We start from the raw sequence: 21,847 nt of genomic DNA, 5'->3' as shown, positions 1-21,847 counted from the left end.
GGTATTTGTAACACACACACACACACAACCCACGCATCTGGAAATAAGGGAAGTGACGGCCTGTTTGAGTGAGTGAGTGAGTGAGTGAGTAATTATCATCCACGTTACTTTGACTTGCTGTCTGGACATGTATTTGTATTCTATATAAAGGTCGACATTGTGCAGCCTAATTGTTGGTCCCTACTGGTTGACAGTGTAAACACGTGGTCTGGGCTGGTTGACAGTGTAAACACGTGGTCTGGGCTGGCTGACAGTGTAAACACGTGGTCTGGGCTGGTTGACAGTGTAAACACGAGGTCTGGGCTGGTTGACAGTGTAAACACGTGGTCTGGGCTGGTTGACAGTGTAAACACGAGGTCTAGGCTGGTTGACAGTGTAAACACGTGGTCTGGGCTGGTTGGCAGTGTAAACACGTGGTCTGGGCTGGTTGGCAGTGTAAACACGTGGTCTGGGCTGGTTGACTGTGTAAACACGTGGTCTGGGCTGGTTGACTGTGTAAACACGTGGTCTGGGCTGGCTGACAGTGTAAACACGAGGTCTGGGCTGGTTGGCAGTGTAAACACGTGGTCTGGGCTGGTTGGCAGTGTAAACACGTGGTCTGGGCTGGTTGACTGTGTAAACACGTGGTCTGGGCTGGTTGACAGTGTAAACACGAGGTCTGGGCTGGTTGGCAGTGTAAACACGTGGTCTGGGCTGGTTGACTGTGTAAACACGTGGTCTGGGCTGGTTGACTGTGTAAACACGTGGTCTGGGCTGGTTGACAGTGTAAACACGAGGTCTGGGCTGGTTGGCAGTGTAAACACGTGGTCTGGGCTGGTTGACTGTGTAAACACGTGGTCTGGGCTAGTCGAGGGCGCGTGGTCTTACCTTAAAGTTACCAATCTTGTCGGCCAGCATGCCGGTGAGCGGTGGGCCGATGATAGCGATGACCGGGTTGAAGGCGTACACGACGCCCAGCTCCTTCTCGGTGATGCCCAGCGACCTCGCCTGCAGCGTCAGGAACGGGAACATGGCCATGGAGGCTGCCGAAGGAGAGGGGCGTCAGGTGGTGCTTCACCGCGGTAAAACAACAACAATATCGTGGATAACAACATTCCATTCACCTCGTAGCTCGAACCACAGTCCATTGGTTCAATAGCCAGCCTTCCTCAGGGAGGTTTCAAGTTTCAGTGGTGCAGGGGATTGGTGCTTCTGGGACTACGGGCTCACCATAGCCCGTGCTACTTGGAACTTTGTTCCAGGTAGCGAATCTTTAACAACAACGGTGCCTCTGGAATCTTCTCATCTGAAGGGTGTTGGTGGCTGAGTGGGTGGAGAGGCTGGCTATTGTCTCAGTGGTTGGCAGTTCGAGGCTCAGTGTCCAGGATTCACGAAGCAGTTACGCAAGCACTTACGAACCTGTACATCTTTTCTCAATCTTTGGCGGCTTTGTTTACACTTATTAAACATTTAATGAGCTCCGAAGTACCAGGAGGCTGTTTATAACAACAACAACAGTTGATTGGCAAGTTTTCATGCGTGTAAGCTGTTTAATAAATGTAACCAAATCCGTCAAAGATTGAGGAAAGATGTACACGTTCGTAAGTACTTGCGTAACTGATTCGTGAATCTGGCCCCGGGTGAATTGACAGTTACAACACATTTACAAAGGATTAAATTTGATAAACTTTTTCAAAACATTTGAAGCACACGAGAGATAAAAATTACATTATATACTTAAAATACAGTAAGACTTTCTGTACATTCATGTGGCAAAGACTTGGTCTGGCTCTGGGCACCAGGTGGGCTGAAATTCCACTATTTGTTAAATAACATTGTTATGTTAATATATTAACATAGTAAAAATGTTAAATAACTGACCCTCTAGTCAACCTGTCTTCACTACACAGATTGGGTCACCAGAAGGCATAACATTAAGTTCTTTTTTGGTAAATACAGAGATATCTTTTTTGGTAAATACAGAGATAAAGAACTTATTTAAATTACCACACACACATCATCAGTTTTCAATTTAATTTTTGTTTGATAAATCTGGACAAAATATGTTAGTAATTTGCCTTCGACTGCCCCTCTATACGTACTTCATAATTTATCTTATTTCTTCAACATTTCTTGCTAGTTTGAGAAGTTTTTCTAAGAAGTCGCGCGGTTATATGTCCTTTACTAAGAATGTTGTGATGTTATAATTTGAGGCATCGTAATCCAGTACAACGTGACCCCCAGGAGACTTGTCACATGTCAGCGACACGCTACATCATGCCAGCGACACGCTACATCATGCCAGCGACACGCTACATCATGTCAGCGACACGCTACATCATGCCAGCGACACGCTACATCATGCCAGCGACACGCTACAACACGCCAGCGACACGCTACATCATGTCAGCGACACGCTACATCACGTCAGCGACACGCTACATCACGTCAGCGACACGCTACATCACGTCAGCGACACGCTACATCACGTCAGCGACACGCTACATCATGTCAGCGACACGCTACATCATGTCAGCGACACGCTACATCATGTCAGCGACACGCTACATCATGCCAGCGACACGCTACATCATGCCAGCGACACGCTACAACACGCCAGCGACACGCTACAACACGCCAGCGACACGCTACAACACGCCAGCGACACGCTACAACACGCCAGCGACACGCTACAACACGCCAGCGACACGCTACAACACGCCAGCGACACGCTACAACACGCCAGCGACACGCTACAACACGCCAGCGACACGCTACAACACGCCAGCGACACGCTACAACACGCCAGCGACACGCTACAACACGCCAGCGACACGCTACAACACGCCAGCGACACGCTACAACACGCCAGCGACACGCTACAACACGCCAGCGACACGCTACAACACGCCAGCGACACGCTACAACACGCCAGCGACACGCTACAACACGCCAGCGACACGCTACAACACGCCAGCGACACGCTACAACACGCCAGCGACACGCCAGCGACACGCCAGCGACACGCCAGCGACACGCTACAACACGCCAGCGACACGCTACAACACGCCAGCGACACGCTACAACACGCCAGCGACACGCTACAACACGCCAGCGACACGCTACAACACGCCAGCGACACGCTACAACACGCCAGCGACACGCTACAACACGCCAGCGACACGCTACACCACGCCAGCGACACGCTACACCACGCCAGCGACACGCTACAACATGCCAGCGACACGCTACACCACGCCAGCGACACGCTACAACATGCCAGCGACACGCTACAACACGCCAGCGACACGCTACAACACGCCAGCGACACGCTACAACACGCCAGCGACACGCTACAACACGCCAGCGACACGCTACAACACGCCAGCGACACGCTACAACATGCCAGTGACACGCTACAACACGCCAGCGACACGCTACAACGCGCCAGCGACACGCTACAACACGCCACTCTACCCTACTTAAAAATAATCTACTTCACGAAAATCTGGAGTTCTCGAATATCTTAAATCTGATTTCTTTCTGATGCCAGGTCACTCAGTTGACTGATTAGCGTCTCCTCGAGTGTCTATAATGCGTTAAATATTTGTTCCCGTGTAGGCTCTATGGTATGGGGGTATAATATGGGGGTATAATATGGGGGTATAATATGGGGGTATAATATGGGGTATAATATGGGGGTATAATATGGAGGTATAATATGGGGGTATAATATGGGGGTATAATATGAGGTATAATATGGGGGTATACTATGGGGGCTGCATCATATGTTTTGTAAAATACATTCGTCAACATTCTAAAAACTCAACATTCTCTGTTTTGTTAGTCCAATTCAACCAAAATTTAAGTCAACATTATCACATTATTTCACAGTAAGCCTAGATATGTCTTCACACAAGTCTTCCTTCTATTCTATAGAAGTTCGGTGACCAATAGTAATCTTTTATTAATCTATCATTATTTTCAATTATTTCTACGCTAATAGCTTCAACGTGTCTCAGTATTGAGTTCCTCTGGCACTAGAGTTATCATCTTTATTTTTATTTATTTATTTATATACAAGAAGGTACATTGGGATTGTGAGGATACATAGGATAGTAATTACAATTTGTAAAGCCATATTGATACAATAATACAATACAGTATTCTTGATTGTATTACAATCTTGTAAAGACATATTGCTGGTTCCCTCAGCGCCTGCCTCGGCTACCAGTGTGGGGTTCACTTGTGTAGTGTGTTATATACTCAAACAATATTAAATTTTCTTTCCGTTTATCCATGTTTTTGTTAGTGCAATAATACCTATGTTTCTGTGTGGACAAGTGCACTTCAGTACCGTAGTTTGTTTGTAATACTCTCCTTGTTTGTGAAGTACACCTTTATTGTGCTGTGCTTGCGGGGGTTGAGCTCTGGCTCTTTGGGTCCGCCTCTCAACTGTCAGTCAACCGTTTCTCAATTATCACTGCCCACCCCCCTCCTCCACCAACACTGCCCACCCCCCTCCTCCACCAACACTACCCCCCCCCCCAACACTGAACTATTATACCTTCTAATCTCTCCACAATGACTCTTTACCGAGCCGTAATATTTCCTCTCTCCCCAATTGTATTCACGGTGAATGTTGCAAGCCTTACATGGCAACACACCTGTCAGTGTGGCACGCAACACACCTGTCAGTGTGGCACGCAACCCCCCCCCCCCACACACCGTACAATAAGGTCATCACATTGATAACACCCAAGTAACAAAAAAAGAACACAATCATCTATCAACAATGTTGTCCCATTCTCCCCGGGCCCGGCCGTCAATATTGATCCTTTGTTGGACTTCCTGGCTGCTGGTGCTGGCCGGGGGAGCACCACACGCACCACTGACAGGCTGCTGGTGCAGGCCGGGGGAGCACCACACGCACCACTGACAGGCTGCTGGTGCTGGCCGGGGGAGCACCACACACACCACTGACAGGCTGCTGGTGCTGGCCGGGGGACCACCACACGCACCACTGACAGGCTGCTGGTGCTGGCCGGGGGACCACCACACGCACCACTGACAGGCTGCTGGTGCTGGCCGGGGGAGCACCACACACACCACTGACAGGCTGCTGGTGCTGGCCGGGGGAGCACCACACGCACCACTGACAGGCTGCTGGTGCTGGCCGGGGGACCACCACACGCACCACTGACAGGCTGCTGGTGCTGGCCGGGGGAGCACCACACGCACCACTGACAGGCTGCTGGTGCTGGCCGGGGGACCACCACACGCACCACTGACAGGCTGCTGGTGCTGGCCGGGGGACCACCACACGCACCACTGACAGGCTGCTGGTGCTGGCCGGGGGACCACCACTGACAGGCTGCTGGTGCTGGCCGGGGGACCACCACTGACAGGCTGCTGGTGCTGGCCGGGGGACCACCACTGACAGGCTGCTGGTGCTGGCCGGGGGACCACCACACGCACCACTGACAGGCTGCTGGTGCTGGCCGGGGGACCACCACACGCACCACTGACAGGCTGCTGGTGCTGGCCGGGGGACCACCACTGACAGGCTGCTGGTGCTGGCCGGGGGACCACCACACGCACCACTGACAGGCTGCTGGTGCTGGCCGGGGGACCACCACTGACAGGCTGCTGGTGCTGGCCGGGGGACCACCACTGACAGGCTGCTGGTGCTGGCCGGGGGACCACCACTGACAGGCTGCTGGTGCTGGCCGGGGGACCACCACTGACAGGCTGCTGGTGCTGGCCGGGGGACCACCACACGCACCACTGACAGGCTGCTGGTGCTGGCCGGGGGAGCACCACACGCACCACTGACAGGCTGCTGGTGCTGGCCGGGGGAGCACCACTGACAGGCTGCTGGTGCTGGCCGGGGGACCACCACACGCACCACTGACAGGCTGCTGGTGCTGGCCGGGGGAGCACCACACGCACCACTGACAGGCTGCTGGTGCTGGCCGGGGGAGCACCACTGACAGGCTGCTGGTGCTGGCCGGGGGACCACCACACGCACCACTGACAGGCTGCTGGTGCTGGCCGGGGGACCACCACACGCACCACTGACAGGCTGCTGGTGCTGGCCGGGGGACCACCACACGCACCACTGACAGGCTGCTGGTGCTGGCCGGGGGACCACCACACGCACCACTGACAGGCTGCTGGTGCTGGCCGGGGGACCACCACACGCACCACTGACAGGCTGCTGGTGCTGGCCGGGGGACCACCACACGCACCACTGACAGGCTGCTGGTGCTGGCCGGGGGACCACCACACGCACCACTGACAGGCTGCTGGTGCTGGCCGGGGGAGCACCACTGACAGGCTGCTGGTGCTGGCCGGGGGAGCACCACTGACAGGCTGCTGGTGCTGGCCGGGGGAGCACCACTGACAGGCTGCTGGTGCTGGCCGGGGGAGCACCACTGACAGGCTGCTGGTGCTGGCCGGGGGACCACCACACGCACCACTGACAGGCTGCTGGTGCTGGCCGGGGGACCACCACACGCACCACTGACAGGCTGCTGGTGCTGGCCGGGGGACCACCACACGCACCACTGACAGGCTGCTGGTGCTGGCCGGGGGACCACCACACGCACCACTGACAGGCTGCTGGTGCTGGCCGGGGGAGCACCACACGCACCACTGACAGGCTGCTGGTGCTGGCCGGGGGAGCACCACTGACAGGCTGCTGGTGCTGGCCGGGGGACCACCACACGCACCACTGACAGGCTGCTGGTGCTGGCCGGGGGAGCACCACACGCACCACTGACAGGCTGCTGGTGCTGGCCGGGGGAGCACCACTGACAGGCTGCTGGTGCTGGCCGGGGGACCACCACACGCACCACTGACAGGCTGCTGGTGCTGGCCGGGGACCACCACACGCACCACTGACAGGCTGCTGGTGCTGGCCGGGGGAGCACCACACGCACCACTGACAGGCTGCTGGTGCTGGCCGGGGGAGCACCACTGACAGGCTGCTGGTGCTGGCCGGGGGACCACCACACGCACCACTGACAGGCTGCTGGTGCTGGCCGGGGGACCACCACACGCACCACTGACAGGCTGCTGGTGCTGGCCGGGGGACCACCACACGCACCACTGACAGGCTGCTGGTGCTGGCCGGGGGAGCACCACACGCACCACTGACAGGCTGCTGGTGCTGGCCGGGGGACCACCACTGACAGGCTGCTGGTGCTGGCCGGGGGACCACCACACGCACCACTGACAGGCTGCTGGTGCTGGCCGGGGGACCACCACTGACAGGCTGCTGGTGCTGGCCGGGGGACCACCACACGCACCACTGACAGGCTGCTGGTGCTGGCCGGGGGACCACCACACGCACCACTGACAGGCTGCTGGTGCTGGCCGGGGGAGCACCACACGCACCACTGACAGGCTGCTGGTGCTGGCCGGGGGACCACCACTGACAGGCTGCTGGTGCTGGCCGGGGGACCACCACACGCACCACTGACAGGCTGCTGGTGCTGGCCGGGGGACCACCACTGACAGGCTGCTGGTGCTGGCCGGGGGACCACCACACGCACCACTGACAGGCTGCTGGTGCTGGCCGGGGGACCACCACTGACAGGCTGCTGGTGCTGGCCGGGGGACCACCACACACACCACTGACAGGCTGCTGGTGCTGGCCGGGGGACCACCACTGACAGGCTGCTGGTGCTGGCCGGGGGACCACCACACACACCACTGACAGGCTGCTGGTGCTGGCCGGGGGACCACCACACGCACCACTGACAGGCTGCTGGTGCTGGCCGGGGGACCACCACACGCACCACTGACAGGCTGCTGGTGCTGGCCGGGGGACCACCACACGCACCACTGACAGGCTGCTGGTGCTGGCCGGGGGACCACCACACGCACCACTGACAGGCTGCTGGTGCTGGCCGGGGGACCACCACACGCACCACTGACAGGCTGCTGGTGCTGGCCGGGGGACCACCACACGCAGGCTGCTGGTGCTGGCCGGGGGACCACCACACGCACCACTGACAGGCTGCTGGTGCTGGCCGGGGGAGCACCACTGACAGGCTGCTGGTGCTGGCCGGGGGACCACCACTGACAGGCTGCTGGTGCTGGCCGGGGGACCACCACTGACAGGCTGCTGGTGCTGGCCGGGGGACCACCACTGACAGGCTGCTGGTGCTGGCCGGGGGACCACCACTGACAGGCTGCTGGTGCTGGCCGGGGGACCACCACTGACAGGCTGCTGGTGCTGGCCGGGGGACCACCACTGACAGGCTGCTGGTGCTGGCCGGGGGACCACCACTGACAGGCTGCTGGTGCTGGCCGGGGGACCACCACTGACAGGCTGCTGGTGCTGGCCGGGGGACCACCACTGACAGGCTGCTGGTGCTGGCCGGGGGACCACCACTGACAGGCTGCTGGTGCTGGCCGGGGGACCACCACTGACAGGCTGCTGGTGCTGGCCGGGGGACCACCACTGACAGGCTGCTGGTGCTGGCCGGGGGACCACCACTGACAGGCTGCTGGTGCTGGCCGGGGGACCACCACTGACAGGCTGCTGGTGCTGGCCGGGGGACCACCACTGACAGGCTGCTGGTGCTGGCCGGGGGACCACCACTGACAGGCTGCTGGTGCTGGCCGGGGGACCACCACTGACAGGCTGCTGGTGCTGGCCGGGGGACCACCACTGACAGGCTGCTGGTGCTGGCCGGGGGACCACCACTGACAGGCTGCTGGTGCTGGCCGGGGGACCACCACTGACAGGCTGCTGGTGCTGGCCGGGGGACCACCACTGACAGGCTGCTGGTGCTGGCCGGGGGACCACCACTGACAGGCTGCTGGTGCTGGCCGGGGGACCACCACACGCACCACTGACAGGCTGCTGGTGCTGGCCGGGGGACCACCACTGACAGGCTGCTGGTGCTGGCCGGGGGACCACCACTGACAGGCTGCTGGTGCTGGCCGGGGGACCACCACACGCACCACTGACAGGCTGCTGGTGCTGGCCGGGGGACCACCACACGCACCACTGACAGGCTGCTGGTGCTGGCCGGGGGACCACCACTGACAGGCTGCTGGTGCTGGCCGGGGGACCACCACACGCACCACTGACAGGCTGCTGGTGCTGGCCGGGGGACCACCACACGCACCACTGACAGGCTGCTGGTGCTGGCCGGGGGACCACCACACGCACCACTGACAGGCTGCTGGTGCTGGCCGGGGGACCACCACACGCACCACTGACAGGCTGCTGGTGCTGGCCGGGGGACCACCACACGCACCACTGACAGGCTGCTGGTGCTGGCCGGGGGACCACCACACGCACCACTGACAGGCTGCTGGTGCTGGCCGGGGGACCACCACACGCACCACTGACAGGCTGCTGGTGCTGGCCGGGGGACCACCACACGCACCACTGACAGGCTGCTGGTGCTGGCCGGGGGACCACCACACACACCACTGACAGGCTGCTGGTGCTGGCCGGGGGACCACCACTGACAGGCTGCTGGTGCTGGCCGGGGGACCACCACACACACCACTGACAGGCTGCTGGTGCTGGCCGGGGGACCACCACACGCACCACTGACAGGCTGCTGGTGCTGGCCGGGGGACCACCACACGCACCACTGACAGGCTGCTGGTGCTGGCCGGGGGACCACCACACGCACCACTGACAGGCTGCTGGTGCTGGCCGGGGGACCACCACACGCACCACTGACAGGCTGCTGGTGCTGGCCGGGGGACCACCACACGCACCACTGACAGGCTGCTGGTGCTGGCCGGGGGACCACCACACGCAGGCTGCTGGTGCTGGCCGGGGGACCACCACACGCACCACTGACAGGCTGCTGGTGCTGGCCGGGGGAGCACCACTGACAGGCTGCTGGTGCTGGCCGGGGGACCACCACTGACAGGCTGCTGGTGCTGGCCGGGGGACCACCACTGACAGGCTGCTGGTGCTGGCCGGGGGACCACCACTGACAGGCTGCTGGTGCTGGCCGGGGGACCACCACTGACAGGCTGCTGGTGCTGGCCGGGGGACCACCACTGACAGGCTGCTGGTGCTGGCCGGGGGACCACCACTGACAGGCTGCTGGTGCTGGCCGGGGGACCACCACTGACAGGCTGCTGGTGCTGGCCGGGGGACCACCACTGACAGGCTGCTGGTGCTGGCCGGGGGACCACCACTGACAGGCTGCTGGTGCTGGCCGGGGGACCACCACTGACAGGCTGCTGGTGCTGGCCGGGGGACCACCACTGACAGGCTGCTGGTGCTGGCCGGGGGACCACCACTGACAGGCTGCTGGTGCTGGCCGGGGGACCACCACTGACAGGCTGCTGGTGCTGGCCGGGGGACCACCACTGACAGGCTGCTGGTGCTGGCCGGGGGACCACCACTGACAGGCTGCTGGTGCTGGCCGGGGGACCACCACTGACAGGCTGCTGGTGCTGGCCGGGGGACCACCACTGACAGGCTGCTGGTGCTGGCCGGGGGACCACCACTGACAGGCTGCTGGTGCTGGCCGGGGGACCACCACTGACAGGCTGCTGGTGCTGGCCGGGGGACCACCACTGACAGGCTGCTGGTGCTGGCCGGGGGACCACCACACGCACCACTGACAGGCTGCTGGTGCTGGCCGAGGGACCACCACTGACAGGCTGCTGGTGCTGGCCGGGGGACCACCACACGCACCACTGACAGGCTGCTGGTGCTGGCCGGGGGACCACCACACGCACCACTGACAGGCTGCTGGTGCTGGCCGGGGGACCACCACACGCACCACTGACAGGCTGCTGGTGCTGGCCGGGGGACCACCACTGACAGGCTGCTGGTGCTGGCCGGGGGACCACCACACGCACCACTGACAGGCTGCTGGTGCTGGCCGGGGGACCACCACACGCACCACTGACAGGCTGCTGGTGCTGGCCGGGGGACCACCACACGCACCACTGACAGGCTGCTGGTGCTGGCCGGGGGACCACCACACGCACCACTGACAGGCTGCTGGTGCTGGCCGGGGGACCACCACACGCACCACTGACAGGCTGCTGGTGCTGGCCGGGGGACCACCACACGCACCACTGACAGGCTGCTGGTGCTGGCCGGGGGAGCACCACTGACAGGCTGCTGGTGCTGGCCGGGGGACCACCACACGCACCACTGACAGGCTGCTGGTGCTGGCCGGGGGGACCACCACACGCACCACTGACAGGCTGCTGGTGAGTAGTGAATAAGGAGACAGATTGAGGTAAAAAAATTTCAGACACGGTTGGGCACTTCCATGCCGACTTGACCCTGTTGGGCCAGATCGTCCATTTCTCTTATTTGGGTGGTTAGGTTAGGGCACAGTCAGCGCGCTCCTGGCTGGCTGGCGGTGGTCGGGTGGTGGTCCCCCCTGGGGTCCCGGGGGGACCACCACCAATGGTGTACCTGAGGAACTGGTGCCCTATCCTAACCTGTTTTCTTGAACGATTTGTCTCGAGCTTTTAAGATGAGTCTAGGGCCTCAAGGAGGGGGTCTCTACTTATGAGAGGTACCGAGGATGAATGTTCAATAGTTGGAAACCAAAAAATACACTGGTGAAAGGCATATAAACGTTTTTGGAGTATTTTAATGGCATGAGCAAAAATGGACGATTTGTCCCGGGGGTGTTACGAGAGTACTACGGTATCAATTTGGGGGCCCTTACTTTTGAATGGATCAGAGGGTGAATGTTCAATAGATTCAAACCAAGAAACACAGTTGAAAGCGAATATAGAAGTTTTTGGAGTACTTTAATGAGGCTATGACTGAATAGTATAGGGAGTCCTTGGGCACAGCTCCATTTTCTGTAATGGTCAGAGGTGGATAACCCCAGTGGGGGTCAGGCATACAAGGGGGGGGGGGTCAAGATTCCTTACAAAGACCAAGTTTGGATATATAGGTGTAGTAAGCCTTATCTTGAATTTGCATGATACTGTGGGGTACATTGACATGAAGGGCGAGTCATAGAACAGGATCTGCATGTGAGATGGGTCATATTGGGGTTTTAAAGAAGTTAAGATAGCTTTAAAGAGTCCTGTGTGCTTGATAGTGGGGAAATGTTCAGTCAATAATTCTCGTGTTTTGAATCTGAATGAGGGGTCCTAGTTTGCGTTCTAGTCGTAAAATGAGTTCCTTAGTATATTTGCTATGGAAAATGAGCTTTCAGTACTCTATATAATTTGAAATGAGGTCAAGAAAGACATGTTTATGTGCGGGAAGAGTCAGGTTGGAAACTGTTTATTTCAGTCATCCCCCCTTGGCTTTGCTCCGTTTTCTGTAGCTAAAGTAAAGATTCCATTTTCTGTGGTATTCAGTTGATTACTGGTGAAAAAGGCATACTTGAATTTGTATGGTTCTAACCTGTTTATAGATATATTTTTCGGGCCTCAAATTAGATTTTAATATGAAAAATAGCATCAAATGTATGTCTATCTTTTGTAATAAACATTACAAGCATTAACAATACCTGTGATATTTCATAGCATACGAAGAGAAGTTTAAATAGTGGGGCCTCAGCCATATTGTGTTGGGGTTTGACACTTCTATCATTAATTTGACACTCGTAAATATACTATAAAGGAAAGTAGTTGAGTGGTTTAAGCAATTTAATACATACTGGGAATCTGTTCATATTCTGTATTAAATTTCATTTTTTAACATCAAAATAGTTTTCAGTTATTGTGGTGGGGGTCCAATAACTTGATATATCGCAACGACTGGCGCTATCTGTACTTAGTCCCCCCTAAACTTAAAACAGTTGCACAATCTTACTTAAACACATTGCTAAACTCTTATACACAAACAAAAACTGAATTTTTAACTTACACAAATAAACCCAGGGCTTTCACATTCGCGCAAAATACTTAGTCCCCCCTAAACTTGAACACTCACAATCTTACGGTGCTTTAATTTCCAAAGCCTTCCAAACCTGCACTGGGTCCTACCCAGCTGACTTGCGGCTGGATGGATTACAATTGAGCCAAAAACAGTTGGTCAGGGCGAGATACGGCCTCATTTTTTAGAGACATTTACTATAGCAAAAGCTTGAACGTCGAGAACTGAATGCGGGCCTGCACGAGAGTTGTTCTTGGCACTCAAATGTTTAGAGATTAAAATACATAGAATCTGCAAGAGCCCCACCCAAGTCGCTCACGCGGGCAATAGACATGTTTTTTCGCCCAAGTGTATTTATTTATTTAAAATAAAAATACGTCAGATAGAAAGATTTTCGCATTGCTATTATATTTACCTTATAAAGCCTCTTTATTAAAATGATATGCCACTGCGTATTATGATTGTTTTTATAATAAATATTGCATAAATACTTACACGATTTCATAAACAAAAAATTATTTTAATGAGCCATGTTAGGAAGGCATCATCATTACAATAAATGCAAACTTTTAAACTAACTTAAAAGGTATATCTCATAGAGGAAGATTTATTCTTCAAGATATATGTTATTGTTTAAGAGTTTCATTCTGTATCAAAAAGTTGTCAATGTTTTCAAAACTCTGGCCTACAAATTTTTTTTTAAGGTTTTCCGAGGGAGTAAATCTTGCTTCCTCTCTTTCTCCCACGTGTGTCCTCATTTGGACCGGATGCAGAGTAACCTTCAGTGCAAGTCCTGACTCAGTTCCCCAACGTCCAAACTATTGGACATTGCAAAATTTCACTAAATAATGCGGTATTTTAGTTGCCCCCTCTAATTATAGAGATTTTAATCTCTAAACATTTGAGTGTCAAGAACAACTCTCGTGTAGGCCCGCGTTCAGTCCCCGACGTTCAAGCTTTTTTCTATAGTAAATGTCTCTAAAATGAGGCCGTATCTCGCCCTGACCAACTGTTTTTGGCTCAATTGTAACCCATCCAGCAGCTGTCTGCTGGATAGAAGGGCAGTGGGCCTGATAAAAATAAAAAAAAAATAAACATAAATTGTAAGACTAGCTCTTTACATATGCTAGTTGTTTAATTTATTAGATGATGATGCAAGAGGAGCCAGTACACATCTATGGATCAACCAATAAAAGCAGCAGACTTCTAGATGTTACTACTGCTCGGCTTAGCCCCCCCCCCCCATAGCAAGATGGGAATAGGGGGGGGGGGCTGCATTAATAAAATGAATTAAAACTAACATTCAATTATATATTCTCAAACTTATGCAAAAAAAAAAAAACTTACAATCACATTTGCAAAACTTGCACAAATTAATTTTGGCAATTTCGTTTACCCATTATTTGTTTGTTTTTCTTGCTTGAGCCAAAAATGAATTGTTGGGTTCATTACCAGAGTCCATTTCCCACCGTGGTAACCCTTCCCACTACCCGCCCCACATGATGGGATTCATAATAAATGAACTAAACTAGCATTCAATTATATTCTCAACAAACTTATGCAACCCCCATACAATTACATTAGCAAGCTAACACAAATTCATTGAGCAAGTTTAACTATTCGCATACTTTGCGTCATTATATAATGGAATACGAAAAGGAAATTCGCAGAATTCAGAGATAACACCATCAATGGAGTCCAAGAAATACGCTTGTACTTCATTCATAATGATGCGCTGCCAGGAATCTTAGCAAAGTAACCAAAATATTTGCTTACTGTATGTATGTGCAGGATGCACATGACTCTCCGGTTAGGCGGTTGTGGAGTGAGACCAGCAACTGCAGACTTCCCATAGTCGTAAAAATGCCTTGCATAGAGACCGTTGCAAGCCTCTTGTTGAATCACTTAGGGTGCATATATGTATGTGTGTGTGTGTGTGTGTGTGTGTGTGTGTGTGTGTGTGTGTGTGTGTGTGTGTGTGTGTGTGTGTGTGTGTGTGTGTGTATGTAACGAGCTTTCAAGAGATTGTCACTTACATAGCTAAACAATATGTAGGGTTCAGTTTCCAAATCAATTATGCGGCTCTCGAACCCTTTTCCCCCGTTACATGCGGGAGATCCCTTTTATTTTCAGCTAAAATATGCATTATATTCAGGGGGGTTCGCCGTGTCATAGCACAACCAAAAGCCCAATATACTCCCCTAAACTTTCCCTATACGTCAACTTTTCCGTTGTACGTCAGGCTGCGAGCAGCCGCGTCCAACAGCCTGGTTGATCAGTCCGGCAACCAGGAGGCCTGGTCGACGACCGGGCCGCGGGGACGCTAAGCCCCGGAAGCACCTCAAGGTAACCTCAAGGTATCCCATCTAAATTTAAAAAAAAATGCATTTCCAATACCCAATATATATATATATATATATATATATATATATATATATATATATATATATATATATATATATATATATATATATATACTGTCCCTCCCCCTCCCCCACCCACTCAACCCCCCCCCCCCCAGGAACAATTCACCCGAGTTTTCTCTATCTCATCTAAAAATAACGTTCATTACCAATGCCCATTACCCAGCCACCACATATTCCCCATTCCCAAGACCATTTCATAGTGTTAGTGCTGTGGCCATCTACCTAATTTCATCCCAATTAATGACAATTCCCCATTAAATATTGGCAAAAATATGCCAAATCATATCACAGCCAAAGCCCATTTCACCCAAGTTTTACCTATCCCATATAAATTTAATGTGCATTTTCAATATCTAATATCCAGGTGCCCTATGTCACGCCCTATTCCCAAGACCATTTCATAGCGCAGTGTCCATCCAGCTGTTTCCAAATATCCAGATGTGTTTATATATCTTCAATCCTACGAAACCAGACCTAACCTAACACACAGCTAAGGCCAAATTTATCCCAATTTAATCCAATTTCCACCTAATTTGATCCAATTTATTCAAATTTAATCCAATTCCCGCCAAATTTACCCGAGTTTGCCATTTCATAGCACAACCAAAGCCCCAATTTGACCAAGTTTCACCTATCCCAATTAAATTTAATGTGAATCTTCAATATCAGGTCGCCCCCTCCAATGTCACAGCCTATTCCCAAAGACCATTTCATAGTAATAGTGCAGTGTTCATCCAGCCATTTCCATGTTCCAGATGTGTTTATATATCATCAAACCTACCAAAAGCAGACCTAACCCAATACGGCTAAGGCCAAATTTAACCAAATTTTCCCCAATTTAAGATAATTTCCACCTAATTTGCCACAATTTTATCCAATTTCCACCAAATTTTACCATAGTTCACCTTATCATAGCACAGCCAAAGCCCCAGTTTGTCCAAGTTTCACCCATTCCATATAACTTTTATATGTATTTCCAGTATCCAATATCCAGTGGTCGATGTCATACTTCATTCCCAGAGACCATTTCATAGTGATAGTGTAGGGTCCGACGAGCCATTTCCAATATACAGATGCGTTTATATACATCAATCCTACCTAAAAACCAGACCCAACCCTAACATGGCTAAGACCAAATTTAACCAAATGTATCACAATTTAAGACAATTTCTACCTAATTTGCCCCAATTTATCCAAATTTAAGACATTTTCTACCAAATTTACCCGATTTTACGTATTATAGCAAGGTCAATGCCCAATTTTCCCCCCAAGTTTCGCCTATTCCATACACTGCAAATTTAAGGCGCATTTTCAATATGCAGTCCAATAATCTCGACTGTTTTCTTTTTTTATTTGTTAGTTATGGATCTTTGTTAAATATTGTATTTTATATTCTTAGAAAAGTATTTGTTTGGATATTAACCCAACCACCCGGTACCCTAACCTGCGTGGATCTTTGCCGAATATTCCTGTCAATGTTGTTTATGGACTCAACAACCCTGAAGCTAACCTGCCTTGACCTTGACGTTAATTGTTGCACCTTCTTTTTTGGGGGGGAAAGTGATGTTTTTGCATCAACCCAACCGCCCTTGCCCATACCTCTGATACCAAAAATCTTGGTTCCATATATGGTATCATATTCTTGGGACACAGCCAATCCATCCCAACCTAACCTCTATTAACTATGGGTTTAATGACCATTTTTCTCTACATCAGTTCAAACACAACCCAACCTCATATAAATGGATCTGAACTCCATTTGTACACATGTTCTTAGGAAACATGATAAAATTCGCCATATCTCTATCATTAAATAATAAAAATTTTCCTTAACCGGGCCTATAATCCCCCCCCCCCCCCTCGAAATTCTGGCAAATTATGGATATTAAAGAATTAAAGTAGGAATATATTTTCACATTAGCTTAATATAACCCAAATCTAACACAAATTTGTCCCAATTGGGGGGGGGGATTATAGGCCCGGTTAAGGAAAATTTTTATTATTTAATGATAGAGATATGGCGAATTTTATCATGTTTCCTAAGAACATGTGTACAAATGGAGTTCAGATCCATTTATATGAGGTTGGGTTGTGTTTGAACTGATGTAGAGAAAAATGGTCATTAAACCCATAGTTAATAGAGGTTAGGTTGGGATGGATTGGCTGTGTCCCAAGAATATGATACCATATATGGAACCAAGATTTTTGGTATCAGAGGTATGGGCAAGGGCGGTTGGGTTGATGCAAAAACATCACTTTCCCCCCCAAAAAAGAAGGTGCAACAATTAACGTCAAGGTCAAGGCAGGTTAGCTTCAGGGTTGTTGAGTCCATAAACAACATTGACAGGAATATTCGGCAAAGATCCACGCAGGTTAGGGTACCGGGTGGTTGGGTTAATATCCAAACAAATACTTTTCTAAGAATATAAAATACAATATTTAACAAAGATCCATAACTAACAAATAAAAAAAAGAAAACAGTCGAGATTATTGGACTGCATATTGAAAATGCGCCTTAAATTTGCAGTGTATGGAATAGGCGAAACTTGGGGGGAAAATTGGGCATTGACCTTGCTATAATACGTAAAATCGGGTAAATTTGGTAGAAAATGTCTTAAATTTGGATAAATTGGGGCAAATTAGGTAGAAATTGTCTTAAATTGTGATACATTTGGTTAAATTTGGTCTTAGCCATGTTAGGGTTGGGTCTGGTTTTTAGGTAGGATTGATGTATATAAACGCATCTGTATATTGGAAATGGCTCGTCGGACCCTACACTATCACTATGAAATGGTCTCTGGGAATGAAGTATGACATCGACCACTGGATATTGGATACTGGAAATACATATAAAAGTTATATGGAATGGGTGAAACTTGGACAAACTGGGGCTTTGGCTGTGCTATGATAAGGTGAACTATGGTAAAATTTGGTGGAAATTGGATAAAATTGTGGCAAATTAGGTGGAAATTATCTTAAATTGGGGAAAATTTGGTTAAATTTGGCCTTAGCCGTATTGGGTTAGGTCTGCTTTTGGTAGGTTTGATGATATATAAACACATCTGGAACATGGAAATGGCTGGATGAACACTGCACTATTACTATGAAATGGTCTTTGGGAATAGGCTGTGACATTGGAGGGGGCGACCTGATATTGAAGATTCACATTAAATTTAATTGGGATAGGTGAAACTTGGTCAAATTGGGGCTTTGGTTGTGCTATGAAATGGCAAACTCGGGTAAATTTGGCGGGAATTGGATTAAATTTGAATAAATTGGATCAAATTAGGTGGAAATTGGATTAAATTGGGATAAATTTGGCCTTAGCTGTGTGTTAGGTTAGGTCTGGTTTCGTAGGATTGAAGATATATAAACACATCTGGATATTTGGAAACAGCTGGATGGACACTGCGCTATGAAATGGTCTTGGGAATAGGGCGTGACATAGGGCACCTGGATATTAGATATTGAAAATGCACATTAAATTTATATGGGATAGGTAAAACTTGGGTGAAATGGGCTTTGGCTGTGATATGATAAGGTGAACTATGGTAAAATTTGGTGGAAATTGGATAAAATTGTGGCAAATTAGGTGGAAATTATCTTAAATTGGGAAAAATTTGGTTAAATTTGGCCTTAGCCGTATTGGGTTAGGTCTGCTTTTGGTAGGTTTGATGATATATAAACACATCTGGAACATGGAAATGGCTGGATGAACACTGCACTATTACTATGAAATGGTCTTTGGGAATAGGCTGTGACATTGGAGGGGGCGACCTGATATTGAAGATTCACATTAAATTTAATTGGGATAGGTGAAACTTGGTCAAATTGGGGCTTTGGTTGTGCTATGAAATGGCAAACTCGGGTAAATTTGGCGGGAATTGGATTAAATTTGAATAAATTGGATCAAATTAGGTGGAAATTGGATTAAATTGGGATAAATTTGGCCTTAGCTGTGTGTTAGGTTAGGTCTGGTTTCGTAGGATTGAAGATATATAAACACATCTGGATATTTGGAAACAGCTGGATGGACACTGCGCTATGAAATGGTCTTGGGAATAGGGCGTGACATAGGGCACCTGGATATTAGATATTGAAAATGCACATTAAATTTATATGGGATAGGTAAAACTTGGGTGAAATGGGCTTTGGCTGTGATATGATTTGGCATATTTTTGCCAATATTTAATGGGGAATTGTCATTAATTGGGATGAAATTAGGTAGATGGCCACAGCACTAACACTATGAAATGGTCTTGGGAATGGGGAATATGTGGTGGCTGGGTAATGGGCATTGGTAATGAACGTTATTTTTAGATGAGATAGAGAAAACTCGGGTGAATTGGGCTTTGGCTTGAACAAATCAGGCCTATTCCTGGGGGGGGGGGGGGTTGAGTGGGTGGGGGAGGGGGAGGGACAGTATATATATATATATATATATATATATATATATATATATATATATATATATATATATATATTGGGTATTGGAAATGCATTTTTTTTTAAATTTAGATGGGATACCTTGAGGTTACCTTGAGGTGCTTCCGGGGCTTAGCGTCCCCGCGGCCCGGTCGTCGACCAGGCCTCCTGGTTGCCGGACTGATCAACCAGGCTGTTGGACGCGGCTGCTCGCAGCCTGACGTACAACGGAAAAGTTGACGTATAGGGAAAGTTTAGGGGAGTATATTGGGCTTTTGGTTGTGCTATGACACGGCGAACCCCCCTGAATATAATGCATATTTTAGCTGAAAATAAAAGGGATCTCCCGCATGTAACGGGGGAAAAGGGTTCGAGAGCCGCATAATTGATTTGGAAACTGAACCCTACATATTGTTTAGCTATGTAAGTGACAATCTCTTGAAAGCTCGTTACATACACACACACACACACACACACACACACACACACACACACACACACACACACACACACACACATACATATATGCACCCTAAGTGATTCAACAAGAGGCTTGCAACGGTCTCTATGCAAGGCATTTTTACGACTATGGGAAGTCTGCAGTTGCTGGTCTCACTCCACAACCGCCTAACCGGAGAGTCATGTGCATCCTGCACATACATACAGTAAGCAAATATTTTGGTTACTTTGCTAAGATTCCTGGCAGCGCATCATTATGAATGAAGTACAAGCGTATTTCTTGGACTCCATTGATGGTGTTATCTCTGAATTCTGCGAATTTCCTTTTCGTATTCCATTATATAATGACGCAAAGTATGCGAATAGTTAAACTTGCTCAATGAATTTGTGTTAGCTTGCTAATGTAATTGTATGGGGGTTGCATAAGTTTGTTGAGAATATAATTGAATGCTAGTTTAGTTCATTTATTATGAATCCCATCATGTGGGGCGGGTAGTGGGAAGGGTTACCACGGTGGGAAATGGACTCTGGTAATGAACCCAACAATTCATTTTTGGCTCAAGCAAGAAAAACAAACAAATAATGGGTAAACGAAATTGCCAAAATTAATTTGTGCAAGTTTTGCAAATGTGATTGTAAGTTTTTTTTTTTTTGCATAAGTTTGAGAATATATAATTGAATGTTAGTTTTAATTCATTTTATTAATGCAGCCCCCCCCCCTATTCCCATCTTGCTATGGGGGGGGGGGGGGCTAAGCCGAGCAGTAGTAACATCTAGAAGTCTGCTGCTTTTATTGGTTGATGCATAGATGTGTACTGGCTCCTCTTGCATCATCATCTAATAAATTAAACAACTAGCATATGTAAAGAGCTAGTCTTACAATTTATGTTTATTTTTTTTTTATTTTTATCAGGCCCACTGCCCTTCTATCCAGCAGACAGCTGCTGGATGGGTTACAATTGAGCCAAAAACAGTTGGTCAGGGCGAGATACGGCCTCATTTTAGAGACATTTACTATAGAAAAAAGCTTGAACGTCGGGGACTGAACGCGGGCCTACACGAGAGTTGTTCTTGACACTCAAATGTTTAGAGATTAAAATCTCTATAATTAGAGGGGGCAACTAAAATACCGCATTATTTAGTGAAATTTTGCAATGTCCAATAGTTTGGACGTTGGGGAACTGAGTCAGGACTTGCACTGAAGGTTACTCTGCATCCGGTCCAAATGAGGACACACGTGGGAGAAAGAGAGGAAGCAAGATTTACTCCCTCGGAAAACCTTAAAAAAAAATTTGTAGGCCAGAGTTTTGAAAACATTGACAACTTTTTGATACAGAATGAAACTCTTAAACAATAACATATATCTTGAAGAATAAATCTTCCTCTATGAGATATACCTTTTAAGTTAGTTTAAAAGTTTGCATTTATTGTAATGATGATGCCTTCCTAACATGGCTCATTAAAATAATTTTTTGTTTATGAAATCGTGTAAGTATTTATGCAATATTTATTATAAAAACAATCATAATACGCAGTGGCATATCATTTTAATAAAGAGGCTTTATAAGGTAAATATAATAGCAATGCGAAAATCTTTCTATCTGACGTATTTTTATTTTAAATAAATAAATACACTTGGGCGAAAAAACATGTCTATTGCCCGCGTGAGCGACTTGGGTGGGGCTCTTGCAGATTCTATGTA

At 50.1% G+C, this 21,847-nt stretch overlaps 1 pseudogene; it reads right to left on the bottom strand.

Moving 5' to 3' along the window:
* The window catches only part of LOC138359605 (major facilitator superfamily domain-containing protein 6-A-like), a 92,960-nt pseudogene that overhangs the window by 16,136 nt on the left and 54,977 nt on the right, over positions 1-21,847 (bottom strand).

The sequence above is a fragment of the Procambarus clarkii genome, chromosome 92 (genome assembly GCF_040958095.1).
Source record: "Procambarus clarkii isolate CNS0578487 chromosome 92, FALCON_Pclarkii_2.0, whole genome shotgun sequence".
In the NCBI taxonomy this organism is placed as follows: Eukaryota; Metazoa; Arthropoda; class Malacostraca; order Decapoda; family Cambaridae; genus Procambarus; species Procambarus clarkii.
This window is presented reverse-complemented; position numbering and strand designations above follow the sequence as displayed.